Source organism: Sarcophilus harrisii, chromosome 3, assembly GCF_902635505.1.
Source record: "Sarcophilus harrisii chromosome 3, mSarHar1.11, whole genome shotgun sequence".
In the NCBI taxonomy this organism is placed as follows: Eukaryota; Metazoa; Chordata; class Mammalia; order Dasyuromorphia; family Dasyuridae; genus Sarcophilus; species Sarcophilus harrisii.
In genome coordinates this window covers 39850726-39877098 of record NC_045428.1, presented here as the reverse complement: position 1 = coordinate 39877098, position 26373 = coordinate 39850726, and positions in this window count along the sequence as shown.

Sequence of the window (26373 nt, the reverse complement as noted above, 5' to 3'; positions counted from 1 at the left end):
TAAACAAATATTTTTCAAGCCAATTGTTTTTGACTGTATAGCCTCCATGTCTCTCTGTTCCAGGAATACCCTTCCAAGGTTACTCTCTATGTTCATCTAGCCCTCTGTTTCCCTTGCCCTCTTTGGCTGTTTGCAACTACATGGGGCAAACTGCAATGAACTTCTAAGATATCCCAACAAAGAATTTTGCCAGAATTTCCTGGCATCTCAGAGAATGACATAACTCCATTCTGTTCCTTCACTCCATTCCTCCTGCCTGGTTTCCAAGGATCTCTTTTTTTATACCCCAGGAAGAGAGCATCTTGATGAATGGGAATCTCTCCTACCCAATGCTCAGACAAAGACTGGAAAAAAATCTTATGTCTTCCAATACTTTGTGTGATGAGTTGTGTGTTGGGTTTGGTGACCATTCCTTTGAGATCCTCCTAGCTGTCTTGAAAAATCAATTCATGTGAAAACACATATAGATAATATATATTCATTTATATATATTATATATAGCACATTATAATTTATGGATAGAAATATGCATATATAGATAGATAAAGATAGATGAATGGATAGATGATGGATGAATAGATAATAAGACACAAAGATAAATAGACATATAGATTGATAGATAATAGTTAGATTTCCCCTTGATAATAATCCATGGCCTTTCTTTGGGGGTTTGTATTAGGACCAAATTGAAAGAGCCATAAGATTAAAAAACAACCAATGAAGCTTGGGACGTGAGGGAAAGAAATCCAAAGTAATTATAACATGTTTCACTTTGTAATCAAAGATTTCATTGATGGATCTTTTGTTTGTTTTGTTTTGGGTACATTTCTTTGTCATGAATTTAGAACAAATTCAGAAAATGTGTTGAAGGGTACTAATTTGATCTCCCGTTCTTACATACAGATGGCTGCCACTTTTTCCTCTTCCTCTGGGGCTCAATAATACCAATTGCTTACATTGATAGTACTTTCCTGTTTATCTCAGTATCTCAGAGTTACCCAGAACCTCAATGATTGTCTAGCCCAATATACCCATGAACAAGATTTCTTGTATGACAATGGGTCATCCAGCTGAGGTCTGAAGATCTATAGTGTTGGGGAAACACCTCCCAAGATGGCTCATTCCACTTGGGATAATTCTAATTGCTCACACCAAGCTTAAATCTGCCTGCATCCAACTTATACTATTGCACCTAATTCAAAGAACTGCAGAATTTTTTTATTAGAAGGGATCTTAGTAGCTATTTAGTCCTACTCAGACCCCTAAAGAAATTCCCCCTACAACATAACCTGCAAGTTATAGGGTGATATAGTTGGATCTATACTTCGGGAAAATCAATTTAGTGCTGAATAGAGGATATATTGGGTAGAGAGAAGCAAGCTGAGCTACCAGCAGACTATTGCCACAGTGAGACAATGAGAGCTCTTTCCATCACCCACATTTGTGAATTTGTGAAACTAGCCATTAGTTTTGATGATACTATATGTATCTATCTTTCCTTGAAGCATCATGGGGTCCTTAGTTCTGATATCTTGCCAAGAACCAAGCACCCATAGCCTATCTTACAACTCCACTAAGACCACTTCTCCTCTCTTTCTTTTATCTGTTGTTTTTCCCCATTAGAAAGCGAACCCCTTTGAGCAAGGGTTGTCTTGTTCTCATCCCCAGAATTTAGAACAGATTATTAGAACATAAAAGCACTAAATAAATGCTCTGTCTTTGTATGCCTCCATCTATGTATCTATCTATCCATATATCTATTATCTAGGTATCATCTATCTATCCATCCATCTATCCATCTCTCTTTCTCCCTCTGTCTATCCCTCCATCCCTCCATCCATCCCCCTGTCATTCTATCATTTTGTGAAAACCAGAGGCATTCTTGCCATGCCTTCCTTGCCTTATTTTGCATTTCTTTGCCCATTTAGAGAACAATATCTTAAGCCAGGTAGAAAATCAGAGCTGTCTCTTCTGAAGGGACCATATTAGCCTAGGGAGGCACCATTTTGGAACTTTGCCAGAATTTCCTAAAAATAAACTAGCCCTTTGTCCCTGCTGGGAAGTTTTCCCTTTAGGAGTTCTGCTTTCATTTTCTCCAGGATGGATGGAGCGCCCATATCCATAAGTTAAGTCTTGGGGGCCATTCCTGGGCACCGGCCCTGCTTTGCTTTCTTGCTGCTGCTTAGGTGAGTGAGTAAGGTCTCACCAGACCTTCGGTTCCAACATGAAGCCTCCAGGTGCAGTGGCTCATACCTGGGGGATGATGAGGTGGTTTGGGCAGGAAGCCAAATGGGAAAGGGTAACGAATGGCAAGCACCTGGGAAGGTTTAGCAGGGCCTGCAAAGGGATCTGCTGGAGTCTGGGTTGTTGCAATACCCTAACCACAGTTAATAAGTGAGACCGTTCCCCTGTTCCCAGGCCTCCTGATGGATGAGAATCAGAATACCACTCCCCTCGGAGATTCAGGGGATTAGGGGGTACTGTTTGGGTGTGATTGGAGGAGCAGAGAAAAACATATATTCTACTTAAAACTGAAGGGGGGGAATGTTTTTCTCCTCAGGAAAAGTGAGCATGTGACTACATCAATCCTGTCTTTGAATGCCCTGACAATCTGGAAATATGTCTTCATTATAAAGCACCTACTAAGTACTGAGGACTGGAGTCTTTTGGTTATATTAAGATCAGTTGTTATTTCAGTGGTAAATAGAACTCCTACCATATAGATTATTATCTACTCTGAAACTAAAGTCTTTGAAAACTTCCTGGGCTACTGACTTGCCCAGTACCACACAATCATCATGTGTCGGAGACTGGCATGGAATCCAGGTCTTCTTGACTTTCAGACCATCTCTCCATCTTACCTCATACCACTTTATCTCATGGCACCTATTTTATTTTGTTTTATTTATTTATTTATTGTGAGGTGATTTGAGGTAAGTGATTTGCCTAGGTCACACAGCTAGGAAGTGTTAAATGTCTGAGGCTGGATTTGAACTCAGGTTCTTCTGACTCTAGGGCCAGTGCTCTATTCACTTTGCCAACTAGCTGCCCCATGGCACTTATTTCAGACAAAATTCAATCAACCAGTAAGAATTTAAGTGTTCACTAAGTGCCAAGTACAGTGTTGTCCTCAACATCTCATTTATATATAACCTACATATCCAATCTATTGTTATTTTTATCTTCACAAATCTCTCCCATACATCTCCTTTCTCCATTGTTTAGCTACCACCCAAGTTTAGACCCTTATCACCTTTTGCCTGGACTATTACATTTGCACTGGCTATCCGCCATACTTGGGATGCTGGTGATCCATCCTTATCTCTGTCTTCTGGTTTCTCAGTTCAAATCCTGCCATCTTCAGAAGACTTTTCTTGATTTGTTAATTCCATCCCCTCTAAAAATGTCTTCCATCTACCTTGTATTTATCAGGTATGTGCCTATTTATTTATACTTTGTCTTCCCCATGAACATATAATCTTTCTGAGGTTAAGGTGCTATTTTTACTTATCATGGTACCTGACATATGGTAAGGGCTTAATAACTGTTAATTGATTGACTCTGCCTTCAAGGAGTTTCTTTTCTACTGGAGGACTGCAACAAGGACATATATAATTCAAGGACATGATAATCTGAGAAGGAAAAGAGCATATCATTAATTATAAAATGGAGTTGATGGCTAGATTTGAACAGTAAGCAAATCCAAATCCTTCCTCTTGGCATCTTAGGGTCTCCATTGTTAAGGACCATGCCTGAGTGAAAGGGCAGGTCAATTTTCCGAGAGCCTCCACAGCTGTGGATTGTGACACTTGAGGGAGTTGCAGGGCAGCTTTTACTGACGCAGGTGTTCCTTGTGGACTGGGAATGAAATAAATTGGAAGGGGGGGGGAAGAGGAGAGAGGTCAGACAATGCAATGGCCTCTCAGTGGGGAGGTCAGGGAACAGCAACTGTCTCTAAGTCTCCTTGTATCATCATCACTCACAAGAAGAGATAACAATTCCAGGTACTGGTGTCTGGATTCTGGAAACCACAAGAGCAGCAGATAATATTCCATCATCTATTTCTACTTTGGCCAGCTTAATTATTCTGCTAAATTATTCTGCTACGTCACAAAAGAAACTAACCTCTCACCCTTCACATATACTATATCTCTGCCTAGAACAAAGGCCCATGGTACTATCCCAGCCTAGAAAGCTTTCCTGTTTCTTCTCCTTATCCAACCTTCTCCAATGCTGAAGGCCAAACTCAAACCCTCCCACACCTTCCACAATAACCTTGTTCATCCCTGCTGCAGCTGCATCCCTGGTTAAGTAGCTTCTTTGCACTGAGGATCTGGGCCCCTTTGCACTCTTATTTCCTCGATGGGGCCCTCTCACAGAGCCTCCAAATGTCTTAAGAAGAAGAGTCGTGTCGTCTCATTTTCTATCTCCTTTCCAATTCCTTGTACACTTCTGAATCCAGAATCAGTCCTCTGTAAGGACCTGCTGAATGCAAATGAGCCAAGTGGAATGAGACAAGATGGGTTTAGTCATGGGCAAAGGAGGAGGCTGACCATCTATGAGGTGTGATTTCAGGTCATCAAGAAGCTAACCCTTCAAAACACTTCTTCCACTTGTTAATTGATGTTTCCTTGCTACCTCGGTGGTTAGCACAGTGCTTGGCACATAGCAAATAGTTAATAAATAAATGCTTGTTGGATTGGTTGGACTTTATCTGTATAAAGCTTTTTCCCCAAAATGAGAGAGAATGCTTGAAATTCAAATACTCCTGGGAGAGGTGGTACATTTGCCTGAAACATCAGTTACATTAAGGTTTAAATGACGTATCTAGATTCTTTTCCAGAAAGCATTTTTTTTTATAAAAGGGGAGAAGGGAGAGAAAGTAGAGCACCTAATCAGCATCTTACATTTGAGAGAGAAAGACCCCACAGATGGAAAAAGGATGAAAAGGAAGCTTGGGGAAAACTGAAGGCAAACCAGTTAACAGCTGCCCAGGGAAAGAGATTTTCACAAGAGTATAGATAATGCTTCTGTGATTTGCCAGTAGATTCTAATCTATTATCTCTGATTTAAATAGCTAAATGGGAAAGTAGCTAGAGTGCTGGGTTTGGGAAGAAGACCTAAATTTGAGTCTTTTCTCAGACATTTATTGATCACTTGTGTGAAACACAAACTCAGATTTTCCCTCCTCTCCCTCAGTAATCTTGCCATTCCCTGCTACAGCTTCATACCTGACTCGGTAGCCTTTTAGCTGAAACACAAATGACCAGAGGCAAGGTCACATGTGTAACTTTGAACAAGTCACTTCCTATTTGTGCCGGTTTGTTGTAAAATGAAGGCGCTGACTACATTGCCTCTTGGATTTCTTCCACCTTTAAAACTATGAACCTATGACACTGTCTTCAGATCTACTTACTTCTTCCTCCCCAACACTGTTCTATATTGGTGGTCCTTAAGAGAAATAACATGTTATATGTCTTTCTTGTTTGATTTCAGTTAAGAAAAATCAGGGAGGTAGAAGAAAGAAAATATTTGGAAGCAGATGAGCTAGGTAGAAGCAAACAGTTCTTGAGAAAGAATAAGAAAAATAAGGATTATGTCAATTGCCTTAGAATCACAGGATTTTCTGCTGGAAGAGGGATTCAAGATCAAGATCTTGCCAGTGGCCAAGGAACCTTTGGCATCAGAGAATGGCTACTGGAAAGAGGATTTGCCCAATTTTGCTAGTAGTTTCTCACTATCAGGGCCAAGGGGATATGTAAAAGGTGCAGCTATTTTCTGATCTAAGGAAGTTTAGATATTTACCTCCCAGCTGTTTGTAAATCTAGTTCTGAGCTGTCATTAAATACTGTTAATAAGGTGTTTGTGATTCTTCCATGTTTAGAATACCTTTCTAAGTAGAAATAAATTACCTGTACAGTACCTGATGAATATTGTACATTGGTTACCTCTTTTGTACTTTTGTGAGAGGTCTTTACTTGACCCACAAGAAAAATCTTCCCTGAGTAAATGGAGTCAGGATTTATTAATAGATTTGGGAATGTGAAAAAGAGGCCCTCCCCTCCCCGAATAAAACTGGTCCAGAAACTTCCAGTATCACAGGTCATTGATGTAGACATCAACAATCATTGTGCAATTCTGAGCATGAAGAAGATGGCGGGATGCAGGAAGCAGAGGAATGGGGACAGTTCTGCAGCACTACTGGGGCCAGTAGCAGTGCCTTTCCCACTAGACAATCAAAGCAAATACACAATCATTTCAGTTTGGAAAGATCCCCATTGACTAGAATAGGAGAATCCTTGGGAACCAGCTTTATGACAACCAGAGAAAGACAGAATACTGCCTCCCACTATAGATCATAATTCAGACCTTTAATACTAGAAGGGGTCATCGTGTTCATCCAGTCTCCTTTTGTAAGCAGGAAATTCAGATGACTTGTGCAAAGTCACAGATATCTAATTAATGGCCAGGCTGGGATGGGAACCCAGACTTCCTGCGTTTCCACCTTGCCACTCTGAACCGAGAGTCCAAGAACTTTTGTAACTATCATCGGTCTTAGTAAAATTCTCAATTCTTCCCTTGATTTGGCCCTTCATTCATTGTAGCAAACTGTTTGTCTAGTCCTCCCCAGTAGTAAGCCTTTCCTGTTCTCTTCATTATGGGGCCCAAAGATATGCTGCTGTCCATTGTTCGGGCTTAGTTCCTTTCTCGAGTATGCTTTGCTTGTTCTTCTAAGTGGTCCTGGAGGGGTTAATTCCATAGCAATCTCACTGTGTTGTGGAGCAAAGGGGTTAGTGAGACAGGGCTATTGTATTAGCCTGCTTATGTCAACCGTACTTTAAAAAATATTCAGTTCTCATCTTCTCACTCCCTTCCTTTTGCCAGCTGAATTATCCTAATCTCTCTTTGCAAAGAAAACCCTCCCGATCCCCTTCCTGGCTGCCTTCTCAGTTTGTTGGTTTCCTAGAAACGGTGGGATTAAGTTGGTGTGTGTGAGAGGCAGATTGGTACAGTCCCAAGAATGCTGGACCTGGACAGAGCCTGGGGAGGCCTGGAAGCACAGAAGAGCTTTGACACTCACTACAGTAGCTGTAGGATGCAGAGTTATGTGCGCCCATGGAGCTGACCATGGAAAGGCCATTTCAGTTCTCATGATTCACTCTTTCTTTAAAATGGGATTAATGGCATTCCTTCTTTCTATCTCCAGGGGAGCATTTTGTAAACCTTATGGCACCCTGAAAAGGTGGTTCAGAACCAAGAGTTTGGGATCTCGGTTTTGTACCTGGCTGTAACCATAGCAGAAGAATACCATCGATGTGGCCTTTGTGAATTCCCCAAAGTTCTTTGATGCTTGGAGTTCAAAAAAGGGGACCAATATATAAATAAACAATACAATTTTTTGCTTTTAAAGTTTGTTTATCAATTGATTAATTTATCGATTGAATCTGTGCAAGGCTCAGTTAACACCTGATGTACAAGGTCTTTTCTGGTTTTCTTCCGCCCTACCCTCTCTAATAACTCTGAAGTTGTGGCTTGTGTTTTATTTATCTAACTGTATGGAGCATGGTTTGGTGGAAGGAGCTCTTGGTTTGGATCCTTTGTTCATATCCTGGCTCCAATGAAATCTGATCCTTTGTGTGATCCAGCGGGAGTGTAAAGTAAGAAGAATGGATTGGTCTTCTATCTTAAAACTAAGGTGCTATGGTACGTTGTTATTTCTCCCCTTCCTGTGCCATCCCAACAGAACGTAAGCTCTCTGAGGCCAAGACTGGCTCACTTTGGCCTCTGCAGCCCCCACAGCCAGCACAGTGCTTGGCGGATGGTAGGTGCTTACAAAACGCTTATAGAATCAAATGAAATTGAATGGGCGCTTATGATTATTATCATTCATTAGTGATAATGTTATTAATAAAAGTAATTTTATATAAGTTGAATGGTCACTGACATCAGTGGGAGCCACTTAGGGAGAACAGCAAATTATTAACCTAATGCTCCATTTCAAATTAAACAGTGGATGAGCTGGATTGTGGAAGGAGGCAGGCAGGCAGGCAGGAACAACGTGGCAATGTTGACCAATAGCTTAAAAGTGGATTCAGCCGATTTGTGCAGAAGGAGCTGTCATCAGCATAGGGTTCTGCCTCAACTGAGGTAAACTGTGGCTCATCCACAACCTAGTAGACCAATTCTAGGGAGCTGCTGATCTCAGAGAAGTCAAGTGACTTGTCCATGATCACACAACTAATAGGTATCAGAGAAAAGATTTAGATTTACATCTTCCTGACACAATCTATTTACTCTCTCCTCTCTCTGTCTTTGTCAAAGAGCTGTACTAAAGTGGAAAGATGAAAGTATTTCTCCCTCTCTTCCTCCCTCCCTCCTTTCCGTCCTTCCTTTTTCCTCCTTTCCTTCCTTCCCTTCTCCCTCTCTCCCTCCTTTTTTCCTTCCCTCCCTCCCTCTATGACTCCTTCATTCTCTCCCTTCCTCTCTCCTTTCTTTCCTTCCTTCCTTCCTTCTTTTCCTTCTCCTGCCTTTTCTCCTCCTTGTCCTCTTCTTTCTCCTACTTCTTCTTCTTCTTCTTCTTCTTCTTCTTCTTCTTCTTCTTCTTCTTCTTCTTCTTCTTCTTCTTCTTCTTCTTCTTCTTCTTCTCCCTCTCCTCTTTTCTTCATCGTCATCTTCTCCCTTTCCTTTAAAGGTAACTAATTGATGTGTAATGTGCAAAAGAATTTGAATCCTATCTCAGATGCTTACTGGCTGTGTGACCTTGGGTAAGTTATTCAACTTCTCTGTGCCTCAGTTTCCTCATATGTAAAATGAAGAAATTAATCTCAATGGTGTCTAAGATGCCTTTCAGCTCTAGACCTACCATAGCTTTTCTCCTCACTAATAGTGACATTAATAATTAGTAAATAGTAATTAATTAATAGTAATATTTGTATCACCATCATTATTATTTAAAAAGCATCCTCTCCAACAGAGTTGCCTTCATGTTTTTATTGTTTTTGTTCAGCGATTTCAGTTGTGTTCAATTTCTCTGTGACCTTGAATGGGGTTTTCATGGCAGAGATACTGGAATGCTTTGCAATTTCTTTCTCCAGCTGAGGCAAACTGGGTTAAGTGACTTGTCTAGGACCACAGAGCTACTAAGTGTCTGAGGCCAAATTTGAATTCGGGAAGATGGTTGTTTCTGACTCCCAGGTCTATCACTCTCTCCACTGTACCACCAGACTGCCCCTTTTCATATACAACAGCTAATTATAAATCCTGAGTAATAACTGTATTTTCATCTCTTCAACTTTAGGAAATCAGTTCTTTCTTCCCATTCCTTAGTCAGATTTTAAGGCAAGTCATTGCTCCTTTTCTCCCAGGGTTAACAGGCTGCTTCTGTGTGCTTTGTGCACTTCCTATTCTCTAAAGCAAGTCCACCCACTGGTTAGCCTTTATACATCATTTTGTTAACTCTTTCAAAGCATGAAAACAGATTGGGGAGATCGGATTTGTCCGAACAAAAGGTGGGCCTGGGTTGGCCCCTTTTCCATTTCTGTTCCCTAAGCAATTTATAGCTACTCCTTAATGAATGGCTGAGATAGGATAGATTAGAAGGAAGGAAGGGGGTGAGGAGAAGAATGGGGAAGGGGGCGAGTATGGCTTGAGTCCTTGTCAGGGGTCACCAGAAGTCCTTTCTGGATAATCTAAGTCTGGCCACCCAGGCTTGTATCGGGAAGTCTCCAAGTGGAGCTGGTAACTAGCTCTAGCAGGGATGGGTGATGCTCAATCCTGTCTGGCTTTTTATTCATAGGTTCTTTTCTCAATACCTCCCCCACCCTCTGTTTCCACCTCTGGAAGTTTAGACTGGGGTCTCAAACTTCTTTAGGATTAGGATGGCATAATTAAAACTACAAGGATAAGCTCAGAAATGTGAGGGAGGTGGAGGTCTAATTTTAAATAAAAAGAGCCCTTGGAGCAAAGCCCTAGGAGGGTGGAGAGGAGAGAAGAAAAGCTGGAGCCAGACAAAAGCCCCACTGATGCTTGATGGCATTCCTGGAAAAATTACTGGGCATCCTATCTCTTTGGTCAGCTTCAATTATGTGACCTAAATCCTGCCAGTGCTCTGTGGGCATTCGGGAAGTGTTCATTGCCAGCAGTGATGAATTGAGTTTCTTGTGGCCTGGAATAACATTGGGTATCTGGGTAATTGATAGGATTTAGAAACAGAAGGGAGCTTTAGAAACCCCCTTATTTTATTTATTTATTTATTTTAAAAATAACTTTATTGATGCTTTTTACATCACATTTGTTTCCAACTGTCTATCTACTCCCTGCTCTGACTCCTTGATTTATCAAAGTGAGCCTTCCCTGCAACAGAGCAAAAGTTAAACAACCCCAACTGGGGCAGAAGCTGTACAGTTTCTGCAGTGTATACAACAGCCAGTACCCATAGTTCCTCACCTCTAAGAGGAGCAGAAGGAGGTATATTTTCTCATTTCTTCTTGAGACCAAGCTTGATAATTAAAATTATATAGTTTCATCTTAGTGTTCTTCTCCATTACATTATAGTAGTCATCATGTATATTTTTGGTCTCTATTTACTTCATTCTGCATCAGTTTCTGCAAAACTTTTCCGTGCTTCTTTGAATTTCTCATATTTGTGTTTTCCTACAGAAGAGTAATATTGCATTGCTTTCATATATCCCAATTTATTTAGCCATTCCCCACTCTATAGGGAGCCAATTTGTGTCCTGGTTCATTGCTACCACAATATAAGTGCCTACTAGATGCACTGTATTGAGCATTTTACAAATGTTATCTGGTTCGATCCTCATCACAAACGTGGGAGATAAGGACTATTATTAACCCCATTTTATAGTTGAGGAAAGAGAGGTTAAGTTACTTGTCCAGGCTCAGCCAGACAGTAAGTTTCTAAGGTCACATTTGAATTCAGATCTCTCTAACTCTGGGCTAGCACCCCATCCACCCACCTGCCTTAAGTACTACATGAATAGTTCAATATATATGAGACTTTTCTTTGGGTCTTTGACCTCCTTGGGAATAACCTTTTCATTTTAGAAATAACTGAGAGTAAGTGACTTGCCCAATATCATACACTTCATAAATTCATAAGTCAGGTTCCAATAACTTACTTGACGCTAGAGGCATTTCGGAGTCATCTTATAGTTGTCTAGCATAGAGGTAGCTGGATTGTCTGTCAAGCATCCGAAGGTCACCACTTGAGCTACCACTAATCATGAGTTACTTGAAAACAGAGACCTCCTGAGACCTTATGAATAAGATAAACTTATTCCTCTTCATAATTTCTGAAGCAAATTTTGTATCCAGTAGGTACTCAACAATGATTTTTTCAGAAAATTAATTGAACTGAACTATATGTAGGAGAATCATATGATAAATGTTCCTATCAACATTTAAAATGAAGAATCCAATGCAAACTTTTTCATCATATAATTCATTTTTCTAGCATTCATTTGACTCTGAATGGTCAAATGACAAAATCTCAAAATCTAAAGTTCTCAAAGATCTTCATTGACCATTTAGTCCCAAAGATGACCTCACTATAGTATAACATACCCAACAAATGACTTAATTGTTCTTTCCCATATTCTACTTTTAGGGGGGAAATGAGGAAATCATTTGTCTTAATTCAGCACCTACAATGTGCCAGGCACTGGACATACAAGGCAAAAGAAAGAGATAACTAACAAGTAAATACACATATATGAAGAATATATTTTAAAAAGTAATTTTTATGAATGTCAGAGTTAGTGATTTATCTTGTTTTATGGTATTTTCTTTATCTCTAAAGCTATATAATACTGATTTTAAAGATAATTTTATTATTTTATTTATTTGTAGCATTCTTTTCTTTTTAAATTTTGAATTCCAAATTATTTCCCTCTCTTGCCTACTAAGGTAAGAAAAATGATACCATTCATTTATATGAAACCATGCAAAACATATTTACATTATCCGCATCACAAAAGAAAAAGCACAAAAAGAAAAATAAAGTTATACTTTTATACTTCAATCTGTGCTCACAGAGATTTAGCTCTCTAAATGGGAGCAAATAGTATTTTATCATCATGAGTCCTTTGTAATTGTCTTGGATCAGAATAATCAAATCTTTCACAGCTGATCATCATTACAACATTGCTGTGACTGTACATAGCGTTCTGGTTCTTCTCACTTCATTTTGCATCAATTCATAGAGGTCCTTCCAGATTTTTTATGAAACCATCACTTTCATCATTTCTTATAGCACAATAGTACTCTACCATATTCATAGGCCTTTAAAAGCTGCTATAATTGATTTTTATCCATTTAGATTCTTTTCCTCTTTCTTTTTATGTATTTGGGAATCAAATTTATTAGTAGTGTTATGGAGTCAAAATCGTATAACTCTTTGGGCAGATTTCTAAATTGTTCTTCAGAATGCTGGACCAGGTCATAACTCTATCCAGGTTTATTAATGTACCCATTTTCTTCAATACCTCTAGAATTTGTCATTTCTGATAGGTATGAAGTTGTATCCTAGAGTTGTTTTAATTTGCATTTCTCTAATCAATAGTGACTTAGATAATTTTTTCATGACTATCGATAGCTTTGATTTCTTCTAAAAATTCCCAATTCATATCTTTTGACCAGTTATCAACTAGACAATGGATCTTATTTTTTTAAAATAATTTTGACTCAATTCCAAGGAACTTGCTGCAAAATATTTTTATATTGCTTCATTGTCTATGGTACCTTTTAGTAAAATATAGCTTCCCTGGTTATCTTTTTAATTAGGTCTCTTTTTGCTTTTGCTTTGTCTGAGATTATAATTACTACCCCTGACTTTTTTTACTTCAGCTGAAGCATAATAGATTCTGTTCCAGCCCTTTATTTTAACACTGTGTATCTTTCTGTTTCAAGTGTGTCTCTTATAAATAACATATTGTGGAATTCAAGTTTCTAATCCATTCTGCCATCGATTTCCATTTTATTGGTGAGCTCATTCCATTCACATCCACAGTCATGATTACTAACCATGTATTTCTGATGAGTTTTCCTATGTTTCTTCTCTCTTTTTTTATACTACCTTTCCTGTTTTTCTTCTGACCACTGTTAATACCACCTTAATCTGGGCTCCCTTTTATCATCCCCCTTCATATCTCATATCCCCCTTCTCTATTGAGTCAGATAGATTGCTTTACCAGAACTATGCTCAAAAAGTTATCAAACTGTGCATACCCTTTGATCCAGCAGTGTTACTACTGGGCTCATATCCCAAAGAGATCATAAAGAAGGGAAAGGGACCTGTATGTGCACGAATGTTTGTGGCAACCCTTTTTGTAGTGGCTAGAAACTGGAAACTGAATGGATGTCCATCAGTTGGAGAATGGCTGAATAAATTGTGGTATATGAATATTATGGAATATTACTGTTCTGTAAGAAATGACCAACAGGATGATTTCAGAAAGGCCTGGAGAGACTTACACGAGCTGATGCCGAGTGAAATGAGCAGGACCAAGAGATCATTATATACTTCAACAACAATACTATATGATGACCAGTTCTGATGGACCTGGCCATCCTCAGCAACGAGATCAACCAAATCATTTCCAATGGAGCAGTAATGAACTGAACCAGCTATGCCCAGAAAAAGAACTTTGGGAGATGACTAAAAACCATTACATTGAATTTCCAATCCCCATATTTATGCCCACCTGCATTTTTGATTTCCTTCACAAGCTAATTGTACAATATTTCAGAGTCTGATTCTTTTTATACAGCAAAATAATGTTTTGGTCATGTATACTTATTGTGTATCTAATTTATATTTTAATGTATTTAACATCTACTGGTCATCCTGCCCTCTAGGGGAGGGGGTGGGGGGTAAGAGGTGAAAAACTGGAATAAGAGGTTTGGCAATTGTTAACGCTGTAAAGTTATCCATGCATATAACCTGTAAATAAAAGGATATTAAATAATTTAAAAAAGCCAAGATATTAAAAAAAAAGATTGCTTTACCCGAGTGTGTGTGTGCATATATAAAATGTCTTTCTATGTCTCCCTTTCTCTTTTTCCCAGGGAATACTTCTTTCTCATGCTTTCATTTTTTTCTGGAAACCCTCCTAACATAATTGACTAACTCTTATGCCCTCTTTGACTTCTTGTAAGTGCCCTAATAATGAAAAACTTCTTAGGAGTTAAAATCACATCTTATCATAGAGGAATGTATGCAAGGATAATTGATATTCATAACAATGACCCTAAGACATTATGAAATTCAGACTTGCTTTCTGAATCATCACAGGAAGATGAAATTATGTTAGTGTAGGATATTGTATATTACTCTCTTCTTAACATTATCATTCCTTATACTTATATAACTTTCACTCTGTCTTGCCATTTTCCTCAGAACAGGAGTAAAGGCAGACATTATCAGCCCCATTTAATAGATGAGGAAATTTTTAACGAGAGAAACTGGTTGACATGCCCATAGTCACATAGCTGGTGAAAGTGGAAGTGAGAGACCCAATCAAGAATTTCTGACTCCACTTGAAATGTCCCTTCCACTATATGGTATAAGTTTTAACAAGATCTCAATCATTACACACATTACTCTTGCCATGCATTGAATGGCTTAGCTCTACTGGTCTTACTGTTGACCTTCACACATGGCTTTCCACTTCTAGTTTCCATATTTTTGTACTGGCTGTCCTAAGTGCCTGAAATGTTCTTCTTCTTGACTTCTGATGCTTAGAACCTCTGGTTTCCTTCCAGACTCAGTTGAAACACATCTACTATGGGAGATCTTTTTCTATACCTATTCCTTCCAAGTATAGATGCTTTGCCCCCTGACGTTACCTTCTATCCAGTCTGTATGTGTCTCTCTGAAGAACTTTGGAACTCCATTGCATGACATGGGAAACACTTGCATGGGGTCACCCAGTATGTTGTGCCCTGATCAAAGAAAGCTCTGTGCTCTGAGCAAAGCAGAATTGAAGCAGCTCAAAAAAAAAAAAAAAAAAAAAAACAAAAAACAAAAAACAAAAACAAAAAAAGATGCTCAGGCTTAGACTGGCCACCCCGAGTGTTCACAAGAACTATATGTGAATGATTCGTGGCAGAACATTCTGAGCTTGTATTGATCTGATCAGCCACAGTTGGGCACACTGTAACTTAGTTCTGACATAGTGTCAGAAGAAAGGACAGCAACCCATCAACCATTTATCTTGTCTTACCAAGTTACGTGTTGTTCTCCCATTAGAGAGTAAGGTCCTTGAAGACAAGGGTAGATTTTGCTTCATTCATTTTATTCCCAGGGCTTTGCATGATGTCTGGCACATAGTTAACCTTTAATAAATGTTTTCTGATTTATTAATTAATTCAAGAATGGTATACAGAGTAACTTTCCTTATTCGCTAATCATTTTTAGAAGCTTTATGGAAATTATTCTTCAGTCACTCCTTAAAGGAAACTGACTTATTAGTCATTTTTTTTCAAATTTTAATTTATTTTTTTTGCTTTAGGATACAAATTTATTAGTAATTAGAATTACTCATTAGAAATTAGAAAATTGAGTGGTAGAGGGTGAGTTAACTGGGTGATGTGATAGCCAACAGAGCTAAGGAAGTTCTGGGCTTTATTATTATATATTTAAAAGGAATAGTGAATTGTACTTAGATTTGTAGTTTTATATACAACCATCTTTTTATTATATGATGTTATGGAAATTCAACTCTAGTTCTTCACCCCATGGGAAACTTGAAGCCCACCTCTGACTGTCCTGAGGGAAATAGGGGAGTCTTTTTCTTATCTTAGTAGAAGTCAGATCTTCCCATCACTTTCTTTACTCTATTCCCTCTCTCTCTACTGTCTAACTCCTCTTATGTGTCCTCCAATAGAATATAAGTTCCTTGAGGGAGGGGATTTATCTTTCTTGTTTTTGTTTATCTAATATTTAGCACAGTGCCTGGCACATTGTAAGGTACTTAATAAATGCTCCATCCATCTATCCATTCATTCATCCATCCATCCCATCCGTCTATCAACATAATATCATATCATTACATTTAGGTGATAAACTTGCTAGAGAATGGGGTCTGGAATCAGGAAGACTTGAGTTCAAATCCAGCCTCAGACACTTATTAGCTGTGTGACCTGTGCAAATCAATCAACTTCTGTTTGCCTCAGTTTCCTCATCTGTAAAATGGGGGACAATAATAACACCTCTCTTCCAAACTTATTTTGAAGATCAAATGAGAATAATTGTAAAGCACTTAACACAAAGCGTAGCACCCAGTAAGCACTATATAAATATTGTTATTATTATCCTTCCATCTATTTTTAAAAGTGTACATAATAATAAAAATGTTATTTTTTCCTACATTAATAAGCTTAAATTTATACTGTTTTTTCTTGATTGTGCCTAGTAATTTAGATGTTGCCTGTGAGCTCCTTGAATCAGGGACTTTTTTAAGTTTTTCTTTGTATCCCCAGCATGGCCTAGTATCTGGCATGTAGTAGGCACTTAATAAATGCTTGTTGACTTGTTTGATCCTTTGACCATGTCTCTGAGCCTCTAATTTTCAAGCATCCTATTGGAATCCATGCTTGATCTTGCATAGGATCATGGGCCACATGGAGCATGGATCGACCTCCAGTTTAACTTCTGGCGACTTGATCCCTGAATCAGAAAGAAACCCTGGGAAGAATGCAGATCCGGGAAACATTTCCTCTTGGAGAAGACTGCACTTTGACTCAGAATTCCAAAGCAAAGACTCAGCCTGGAATGAAACTCAGATGAGTCTGGCACCTGCCCCTGAAACCCACAACTGGGCTGTCGGTTTTGGGTTTCTAAAGAAACACTTTGCTTCAGCTCTTGTTTACTCCTCAGTGTGGCTGTTCTGAGCCCTAAGAGATCAGCACTTACTTCTGCCGCAGGTGAGAATGTGGCCCAGGCCCTGGCTCAGTAATCCCAGGTGGAGAAGTAAATGCTTAGAACGAGACCTGGGAGGGTCTTTCTGTATTTTCTTTTGGAACGTGATATTATCACTAGATTAAGGGGCTAGACACCTGGTGAGGAAACATTAGCCTTATTCTGTCTAGTTTTTGATGTCTTCCTCAATTATTGCTGGTTGGAGAAGTTTCAGGTCTATTAAAGATTACATGGCTCCTGACATGGGAATGAGAGAATAGGAGAGTGGGACTTTAGGGAAAACATACGTTCTAAAAAGAAATTAAGATTCTTCTTTTCTAAGGATAATTTCTACAACATTGTTTTAATGTTCAGAGAGCAATTGCCCTTTGTGTGTGTGTGTGTGTGTGTGTGTGTGTGTGTGTGTATACACACAAATACCTTCAAATATCCTTAGATACAGAAAAGAGCTCTCAGATGTGTCTCTGTGTCTATATGCAAAATGTATGTATGTATGTATGTATGTGTATGCAATGCACATATATACATCCTTATGCCACATATACATGTAATCTCTATATATGCATCTATAGTCTCTTCCTTTATCTTATATATAGGTATATATGCATTTTTACGAAGGATGATATTTATATTTTACCATCTTAGCAGGACAAAATAACTTTTTAGCTCTTCTAACCTAGAAGCAAGTAACTCCAAGTATGAATATATATAAGGGTATATGTGTTTATATATATATATATACACACATATATATATATGCATATATGCATGTGTATATGTATGTATATATAAATGACACAATGCGCATATATATACAATATGTTCACATATCTATATAATAGTGCATATATGTATATAATATGTACATATATATGATACATATGCATGTTTATATATTGTATATACACATAAAACCATTTTATAGTTTGGCCATCTTAATACATGTAATAATCTTGATATTAATCATATTTCCTCCACTTGGGTTTTTTTTCCAGAATAGACAGTTGGGCCAAACTCTTTCAAGTGGTTATGAATTTTATCTGGGTCTTTGTAGCATCTATGGCTTAATTAAACAATCAATCATAAGAATTTTGGGTTATATCAGTTGTGCATGTGAAATCAAGCAAAACATATTTTCATATTAGTCATGTTACAAGAAAAACCGAGTGAAAAAATTAAGTTTCAGTCGTCATTCAGATTCCATCATTCTTTTTCTGGAGGTGGTTAGAATTTTTCATCAGAAGTCCTTTGTAATTGACGTGGATCATTGTATTGATCAGAATAGTTAAGTTATTCACAATTGATAATTGTACAATATTGTTATTATTGTGTACAATGTTCCCTGGTTCAGCTTCCTTCATTTTTCATGAGTTCACATAAGTCCTCCCATTTTGTTCATCATTTCTTATTGTACAATAATGTTACATCACAATTATGTGCCAAAACTTCTTCAACTATTCCCCAACTGATGAGTATCCCCCCAATTTCCAATTCTTTGCCACTACTAAAAGAGCTGTTAAAATATTTTTATGCATATGGGTCCTTTTCCTTTTTTAAAAGAATCACTTTGGGAGATAGAACTAGGAGTAGTATTGTTGGGTCAAAGGGAATTACAGATTTATAGCCCTTTTGACAGAATTCCAAATTGTTCTCCATAATGGTTAGATCAGTTCACAATACTACCAACAGTACATTATCTCAATTTTTCTACATCCTCTTCAACAATAGTCATTTTCTGTCATATTATGTAATATGATAGATGTGAAATGGTACCTCAGAGTTGTTTTGATTTGCATTTCTCTAATCAATAGTGACTTTGAACATTTTTTCATATGACTAGCTGGCTTTGATTTCTTCTTCTAACAACTGTCTGGGCATAATTTTTACCATTTATCAACTAGGAAATGGATTTTATTTTTTATAAATTTGACTCAGTATTTGAGAAATGGGATTTTGATCAGAGAAACTTGCTATAAAACTTTCCCCCAGTTTCTTACTTTCTTTCTAATCTTTATTGCTTTGGTTTCATTTGTTTTAAATTTAATGTAATCAAAATTTTCTATTTTAATTCCTGTGATTTTTAAAATCTCTTATTGGTCATAATCAATGGCATTTTAAGCACTTACTATTAATCAGCCCCTTGGAATATAAATAGAAAAGTGAGATAGTTTCTGCCTTCAGGGAGCTTATGTTCTACTGGGAGAGTTCAGTTTGTTCCAAAATATATCCAGGATATATTAAGAATACATCCAAAGTGATTTGGGGAGAACTAAAGTTGGAGAATTAGGAACTGTATCTTCCAAGATGGGGCCATTGATTTAAACTGTGAGGGATGGAGGAGATCCAAGAGGTAAGACACAAGAGCATTGCAGGCATGGAGGATAGTCTTTAAGAGGATGGAGACAGAATCCTGTTTAAGGGGAATAGCAATGGGCCAATTTGTCTAGGACATCATAGAAGAGAGTAATAGCTTGGAAAGATAATTGGAATCAGAATGAGGACTTTAAATATCAAACGGAGGCTTATATTTTATCCTAAGTGCAATGGGAATCCTCTTACAATTCTTGAGCAGAGGCGTGACATCATCAGAACTCTGGTTTAGGTGGTGTGCAGCTAGGTGATATAGGAGATAGGACAACGGCCCAGGAGTCAGAAGAACCTAGTTCAAATCAGGCCTTAGACATTGTGTGACCCTATAAAAGTCATTTACCCAAATTGATTAACCAAATAGCTGTCCAAAACCCAAACAAAAACAAAAAAAACCTAACAAAACAAAACCAAACTTAAAAACCCACCCAAAAAAAGAACTGAGCTTTATTTTGGCAATAATAGGGGATGGTATAGAGCAGGGGGGATACCTCTGTAAAGAGGGAAAGACCTAAATGAAAATTATGATTCATATTATTTTGCTTTAATTCAGGCCTTGAAGGCGTTTAATGTTTTGATTTTTTTTTCTGAGGCAATTGGGGTTAAGTGACTTGCTCAGGATCACACAACTAGGAAGTATTTAGTGTCTCAGGCCTCATTTAAATTCAGGTCCTTCTGACTTCAGGGCTGGTGTTCTATCCACTCCAACTAGCTTCCCCTAATCTTTTTAATTTTAAAGAAAAATCCACTTAATTTTTAAAAAAATTTAAAAATTCTACATATGTCAGTAATTTTGAATTCCAGCTTTGTGACTGAGAATATCCTTGAGTCAACCTCACAAAATGTCCTGGACCTGTAGTTGACGGCTTGTATCAGGACTACTCTGTTGGACTTTTAAATGGTTGTATCCAATGTGAAAATCTCAATCACATGAGATATTGTGCTCCCCAGCTTTTTTTTTTCTTCAAGTAATAACCCCATTCTCTGAATATACACTCACCACCCTACTTCAAACCTCTATCTCCTCTCACCTGAACTATTACAATAATCTCCTGTTTGATTTTCTTTCCTCAAGCCTGTCAGTCCAATCTATCCTCCATAAACATAGCTGTGATCATTTTTCTAAACATCAGGTCTGATTAAGTTCTTTATTCACTCAAGGAACTTGGTGACTCCTTATGGCTTTTAGAATAAAACTGCAAAATCTTCAGCTCAACATTAAGCCCCTTTGTAATTTGTTACCAGTTTACCTTGGTAAATGGTGATTTCCAAAGTATATGTGTTTCCCTCTGGTAAAATGGTAACTCCTTAAGCATACATGTTTCCCTCTGCTACATGGTAACCCCCCAAGTGTTCATGTTTCCCTCTGATAAAATGGTAACTCCACAAGTGTTCATTTTTCCCTCTGGTAAAATAGTAACTTTCACAGTGTACATGTTCCCCTGTGGTAAAATGGTAACTCCACAAGGGTACATGTTTCCCTCTGGTAAAATAGTAACTCTACAAGAGCAGAGATGGTTTAAGTTTCATTTGTTGTCTTTGTATTGGCAACACCTGGCCTACTAGCTGGTATATAAAAAGCACTTAATAAATGGTTCTTGAAGACAAGGAATCAGGCATCTATGATTTCATCAGTATAGGGCACTCCTGGTATGGGAAATCCCTTTATCAACACTGATTGCAAACTGTCTGTCACCAGGTAGTTGCCCCTGAGGAGATCACCTGGTCTTGCCATGAGTCCCATAGTCAATAAGTATTAGAGGCAGGATTGATACCCAGATCTTTCAGGTTTTAGGTTCACCCCTCTCTTCACTGAACCGCTCCTTCCTTCCTTTGCAGTGGGGAAATAAAAAGAATCCTATACTTGGCTGCTGGGACCCCTTTCCCCCCCAGAGAAAAAGGCCAGGCAAAGCACTAGCCGAATGACATGCAGAGACTTGCTCTATGCACTGAGAACAAACCTCCCTGAGGCACTGTCTGGGGGGCTTCCCTGGTCTCAGAGCTGCCAGTTGGAGAAGATGTGCAGCATTTTAAAGGCTTAATTCTGGCTTTCTGATAAAGGAAGAAACATAATTCAAGTGTCTTAACAAGCTGAGATTCACGAATTTTGTCCTACCCTGAAATGACATTTGGCAGCAGTTTAATAGAAAATAATCATTAGAGGCTGACTGAGAACCCAAGAGGAGCATTCAATCTTGTTGAAATCCACTCATCTCAGAAATGAGCAGATTCAGGACAGGTGGACCCCCTGACTTCCTTCTTCCAAGACCGTAGACTTAAATCTTGCCAAGAGAATGAAAACCTCTAGGAAAAGGAAAGTGCTAAAAGAGAAAGGCTGAAGAGAAAGATCCCTTTCTACCCTGAGTGTGGGAGAGATTCAGACTAGGGTCACATCTGAGTAGCTGGATATGGCTAGAGGATCATGGCGTTTAGAAATGGAAAGGACACATAATGTGCAGGGTATTCCAAAGGTCTTAAACTTGTAATAAAACTTTGGGGATAGCTTGTATTGCTTTCAAGATTTCAAATCATTTTCTAGACATTGTTATTTGATCCTTGCAACAACTCATTTGGAAGGGACTGCAGTTATCCACACCCCATTTTATGGATAAGGAAACAGATTCAGAAAAGTCATTTTCCCCCCTTCATCATAGAGTCCTAAAACCACAAACTCAGAACTGAAAGGATCTGACCAATTATCTAATACAATCTCCTCAATTTACAAATGAGGAAACTGAGACCCAGAGAGGTGATGACATCGCTTATCATTCAATCCCAGCTTGAGGATTGGAATTCAGATTCAGTCCCTTCAAATTTAGATCTTTTCCAGCTGCACTTTCATGTTCCCTGCCAGGTAGGTGGCCCTATATTGCACAGAACCCTCAGCCTAGAATCAGGAAGGTACTTAAGCTAGGCACTAGCTGTGTGACCTTGAGCAAGTCACTTAACCCTGTTTACCTCTGTTTCATCATCTATAAAATGAGCTGGCGAAGGAAGTAGCAAACCATTTCAGAATCTTTGCCAAAGAAACTCAAAATGAGGTTATGAAGAATCAGGTGCTACTGAAATGACTGAACAACAGCAATTCCATCTTGCATACAGTTATATAGCAAGGACAAGTAAGACACGGGGACTGAATCCAGGTCATCCTGACTCCAAGCCCAACTCTCCATGATTCCCATGCTCTCTATCCCCAATGTCTTAAGAACCTATAGATTAAGACTATATAGACTAATAGTGAGTCAGAAATTACTGCGTCATAAGAGTCAAATCGAGGCAGCATGGCAGAGGAGAAAGAATGCTGGTTTCAGAGATTCCCGTCTCTACCGTATACTAGCTGTATTATTTTGGCAGATCACTTACCTTTTCTGAGACTCATTTTCCTAACTCATGTTGAATTATATGACCTCTGAGTTCTAATCCATTTCTAAATCTATGATCCTGAAATCAATCAAGAAAAAAAAATCCCTTACAGTCAGACATTAACTGATCAATCAATTACATGAACTGATGCTGAACAAAGTGAGCAGAATCAAGAAAACAACGTACACAGGAACAAGAAGATTATGGGATGATCAACCATGATGGAGGTGGCTCTTTTTAACAATGGGATGATTCAAGACAATTCCAATAGACTTCTAATGGAAAGTGCCATATACATCTAGAGAGAGAGAGAACTATGGGGGCTGAATATGGATCAAAGCATAGTATTTTCACCTTTTTTGTTGTTTGTTTACTTGTTTTATTTCTTTCTCATATTTTCCCTTTTGATCTGATTTTTCTTGCATACCACGACAAATATAGAAATATATTTAGAATAATTGCATGTTTAATCTATATGAGATTGCTTATTGTCTTGGGGGGAGAAAAATTTGGAACACAAGGTCTTGCAAAGGTGAATATTTGGAAAAATAAAATACTATTAAAATAAAAAAAATAATATCTTCAAGTGGGGAATGGGCAGGTCTGAAGGTGATGGATCTACCTTTGGGGCCTGTAAGCAGGAACTGGATGGCCAAAGATCAGATATATTATAGTATGGATTCCTTTCCACTCTGTGTTGGTTCCTTCCAACTCTAAAATTCTGTAATGCTGATTGAGTCCAGCTCTTTCATTTTCATAGAGGAGGAAAAACAGGCCAGAGAAAGGAAGTGACCTCTCCAGAATTTCACTGGCAATAAGTCACAAATCAGGATTTGAACTCAAATCCAACTACTTTCCTCATCAGTATGTCTCAGTTAATAGTTAAGTCAGTCATTTCCAACCCAAAATAGGAAATGATGAAGAGGAAGATCTGAGGTAGAGGTCCATGGCAAAAATAGAGATAGGTAATGAGAAAATATTCTCATTGATCAGGGACTCTTAATAAATATTAACTCTTAGCGGAGGTAAACTTTATGTATAAAGTAATAGGATGTTAAAGCTGGAGGGGATCTTTGAGACCATCTGGTATGTGTCTCTAGAACATACTTATCAAGTTAAGTGGGAAAATGGGAATCTGAGCTGTGCCATGACATGCAAGGTGCCAAATTATCCATTTGGAGCATATGAAACTCTCTGTCTTGGAGGCTTTTAGATTAACAGGGATTTAAGTAGATCATCTCTTTTTCCTTCTTTAGGTGGGGAGATTATGGTCCTCCATCAGTGAGCTGTCAGTGAGTCATTCATTTCATGCAGCTGTTGGAATCACAACTGGTTTTGCTTTGATAGATCCATTTATTCCCTCATTCATTCATTCAGTATATAGGAAAAGAGTGACTGCTCTGTGAATGATATGGAACCATAACTAGCAATTTTTGTACCTGATTCTAATGATGATTAGCCCTGTGACTTTTGGCAAATTGCTCCCTAACCATAGCTTCCTTGTCTGCAAAATGAGGGGCTTTGCCTAAATGACCCCAAGGCCCCTTCCACATCTATATCTATGAGCCTCTGATCCTATGGTGCCCCCATCTTGCTCTCAAGTCACTTCAAAGCAAAATCTCTCGGAAATAGGATTCTGTATTATCTTGTGTGGATATGTATGTATGCTTGTGTGAGATTGAGACCTATGGAAAATAGCTCCCATGGGTAGAAACCAATGGGATATTACCACGAGAGAATGAAGGGCATGAAAGAACAAGACAGGAAGAGCACAGGGAGGAGCTCACTTAGACTTCAGCCTCTGCTGAGAGGAAGTTTACTATCTGGTAGTTTCTTATTGCAATTCATTATTTCAGCTTACTAAGTGCCATCTAAATTTGGTACTTTGGAGCAAAGCTCCTGCTGCCATGTCCTGGTTATAGATTTAACAAGCCAAATGATCGGTCTTGCTGGGTGAAGCACTGAGTTTTAAAGAATCTTCCATATTAGCAACCCTTCCAATAGAGAACTTTTGGAAGATCTCCTGAAGTGACTTGTAGCCAAGAGAGAGAAGGCTGTGTGATAGTCCTGGAGGAAGAGTTGTCACAGAGCTCCAAAATATTCATAGCAACACTCATTGAGGCAGCAAAGAACTGGAAACAAAGATAGAAAGGACCCAATGATAGAAGAATGAATAGTCATTAGCATAGGATTATAATGTTATATTTTTGTACAATAAGAAATGACGATTGAAGAACTCAGAGAAACATAAGATTTTTGTGAACTGATACAGAGCAAAATAAACAGAAACAAAATGACTATATTATATAAAGGAAAATATCACTTCAAGGAAGCTGACTTCAAGAAATAGAAAAGTCAATAAATGTCCTAGAAATAATGAACATACCTTTGTCTTCATAGGAGAGAAATGGAGCATAACTAGGAAAATTTTTTTTTACATTTTAGAGTTTCCATTTCAGATATTTTTTCCTCTGTTTTGATCACAAGCAAAGCATTTCTTCTGTAAAGACAAAAGGTATAAATGAAATATATTTTTAAAGAAAACAAAAAGGACTGTTTTGAGAATCAGGGGGCTTGGGTTTTAGTTTAGTTCTAGCAATTTGGAGTGTATTCTCAGATAAATGACTTTCTTTTCCTAGGTCTCTGTGCTCTCCTCTTTCAAACTATATTATCAGATTCCGTAATCCCTAAGATCCTTTTTATGCCTTTTTTAAAAAAAAAATTATTTTGCTGAGGCAATTGGAGTAAAGTGACTTATCTAGAGTCACACAGCTAGTTAGTGTTAATTATCTGTAGTCAGGTCATCCTGACTTTGGAACCAGTAGTCTATCCTTTGCATCATCTGGCTGCCCCTCCTTTCCAGACTTAATATTCTATAATCCTCCCTCGTTGATTAATATTTATTAATAAGTCAGTATTGCAGAGTTGATAAGGGTACTGTGCTGGGGTCAGGAAGACTGGAATTCCCATCTCACCTGGAATACTTGCTAGCTGTGTGATCATGTACAAGGCTCTGGACCTTTGGACTGTTGTGAGAGCTAAATGAATTAATAGATATAAAAGACTTGGCAAAATTTAAAGCATTGACTATCAGTGAATTAGATCATCATCATGATCACCATTGTCACTACCAATATCATCATTTTCACAACCACCATCATCATCATCACCCCTTGACAGATATATATAGATATATTTAGATAGATCTATCTATAGATATATCTATATCTATATATATATCTGATGAAGTAGTGATCTTTCCAACTCTAGCTCCATTCTTGCCTCCTGTCAAAACTGTTTATCTTTATTCAACAGTTCTTCTTTGATATTAGAAAGTTCTGATGTAAAGGGATTACCTCATCTCATACAACAAAGGTCAGGGAATAGGGAGTCAGGAGATCTGACTTCCTCAAACTTCAAAGGGAGAGAGGTCTCCCAAGTCATGGAATCCACAACATTTCCAATGGGTGATCACCAGCTTTTGCTTGAAGACTTCCAGTTGAAGGGAAGACCTTCCCTCCTGAAGTGATCCATCACAGTTTGGGACCATTTTTAGGAATTTTTTCTTTACACCAAAACAAAACTTGGCTCTAATTTCTACCCATTCCCCTGATTTTGGCTTCTGAAACCAATCAATGATTGTTGCATACACTGTCAGGTCAACTAGCCAACAAAATATTTATTAAGTTTTAACTGTGTTCTGA